The sequence below is a fragment of the Elephantulus edwardii genome, unplaced genomic scaffold, assembly GCF_000299155.1.
Source record: "Elephantulus edwardii isolate Elephantulus edwardi_28Jun2011 unplaced genomic scaffold, EleEdw1.0 scaffold00055, whole genome shotgun sequence".
Lineage (NCBI taxonomy): Eukaryota > Metazoa > Chordata > Mammalia > Macroscelidea > Macroscelididae > Elephantulus > Elephantulus edwardii.
In genome coordinates this window covers 9246491-9248852 of record NW_006399805.1, presented here as the reverse complement: position 1 = coordinate 9248852, position 2362 = coordinate 9246491, and positions in this window count along the sequence as shown.

The window sequence follows — 2362 nt, the reverse complement described above, 5'->3', positions numbered from 1 at the left end:
GGAGATCAGGGGAGACCTGCCGAGAAACCTGCCTACCCAGACGTGCTGCCAGCAAGCCACGCCAGCTCTTGGCAATGCTGTAGGACAGAGTGTGGTTTCCAAGGCTGTAAATCTTGACAAGCAGACTGTTTGCTACACCTCTCACCCCTGGGACAAATGGTGGGCTCGAACCACTGACCTTTTGCTTATCAGCCATTGTGCCTCCAGGTCTTCCTGGAAGCCTCCATCCCTCATGTGAATCACGTGACTTTGTCCTCTCTGCCCATCCGCCCACCCACGTGCCTTTATGAAGCACATTGAGATGTTTGACCCTTGGTCTTCACAGTTACCTCAGACGCAGCTCCAGAAACCCCTTTGCTAATATAGGCTGTGACATTACACCTCTATTGTCAATGTGTCCCTTTTTAAAAAGTGACTGTAACTGTTCTTCAGTACTTGGAAAGCAGGGACAATGCAGTAAATTTGTCATAGAGCTCAATTTTTTTTTAAAAAATAGCATTCAGTTTATTACAAATATTTAGTATAGAGCTCAAATTTTTTTAATTCAGAGAAACTTAAATGTACTATAACACTTTTTTCTATGGGATGGGGTGCAAAATCTTTGGGTCATGAGAAAGTGCAGTGATGTGACAGTGGGTAAGGCATCCTTTGTGGATGGCGGCATGTCCTATGTGGATGGTGGTGTGTCCTGCATGTACAGTGACATGTCTTGGGTGAATGGTGACAAATCCTGGGTGGATGGTGACATATACTGGGTGGACAGCGAGGGCTGACCCCTTTCCGCCTTGCTGCTCACACGTTCATTCTGAAAACCTGGCACCCTGTGTTTTTTGTTCCTTATACTGATTTCAGCTTGTGCTAAGATTTTCTTTTTTAATATTTTTACATTTTCTTACTTTTGTTTTTATCATTTTGCCACATGTATTTCTCTTGTAAGCAGATACCCAGATGCCTTGCTGTGGAGCCCAGTCTAACTGACAGTGACCCTGCACGAGGGGTAGAGCTGCCCCCTCAGAATCCAAGGCTGTGAATTGTTAAGGAAGCAGATGCCCTCTGTTGAGCGGCTGGTGGATTTGAACCACTGACCTTTCAATTTGCAGCCTGATGATTAACCCACTGCACCACCAGGTTCCTTCCCACTTTTGTTGTAAGCCATTTGAACTCAAAGGGCACACTGTAGCATCTTAATAATGATCCCTTGCACGATAGACTCAATGGACTTTCCCATCCTTGGGCATTTTATATTATTCTTTTACAGATTTAAGTTGCAGGCCCTTTGTAATATTTGGGGCAGTATTGTATTATAAACAGTCCTTAACTTCTGACAGCCTTCTCTTCTGAAGACTTGTATATCAGTTCTGATAAAAGTTGAATACCTCACACACAGACACCCCCCCCATTTTTATGATTAGTGTCATTAGAAATACGAGTTCCTTTAGGGGTTGGCAAGAGATTGATAAAATCAGTTATCAGCTGCAACACCAAATATCCTACGTAAAGCTATGAACGTGCTTATGAGCTGTTCAGAAATGAAGACAGAGCCAGAACAGATGGTGGAAAGGCCATTGTGTCATAACTCAAATACGTAAGTTGGGGTGTACCTGTGCTGTGTCTGTCTTGGTTCTGTTGGGGTCACACTGTGACTTACTTTGTGTCTTGTGCTGACAGCTCAGTTCCTAGCTGTCCTCATCTCTAGACTCGGGGGTGCTTTTCCTGACTCAGGAGTTCACGGGCGGATGGGTGAGCTGTGGAGCCAGGATCCTGCTTAGGGCAGCTGAATCTCGACCATCCTGCAAATCTGTGTTCATAGTGTCACTGAGTCATCGTCAACTTGACGGCATCTAACGGCGCAGCAACACCTGCTTCCATGTTTGTGAGTGGTCCTACCGTCCATCTAACGAGCTGGATCGGTCTGATTCCTGCTCTTCTCCCCTCCTCTGTGCACGTGGCTGCCTGGGTCTGGGGATCGTTTTCCCCTCAGACACCTCCAGGATCCATCCCTGCCTGCCTGCCCCTCCACTGTCCATTTTGGGCCCTCCCCATCATGTGTGTTTATTCTACATGCGTGAAAGGAACAGGGGCTCAGTGACGGTGCCCTCGTAGAGCCCGCTGTCCACGTGGTGTTGGCTCCTGCCAGCAGCATCAGCCCCCCTGCCCTCCAGCGGCCCCCTGCCCTCCGGTGGCCCCCTGTCTTGTAGCATTCTCCTGCCCTCCAATGGGCCCCTGCCCTCCAGTGGCCCCGTCTTCTAGCGTTCTCCTGCCCTCCAGTGGCCCCCTGTCTTCTAGCATTCTCCTGCCCTCCAATGGGCCCCTGCCCCCCAGTGGCCCCCTGCCCTCCGGTGGCCCCCTGTCTTCTAGCATT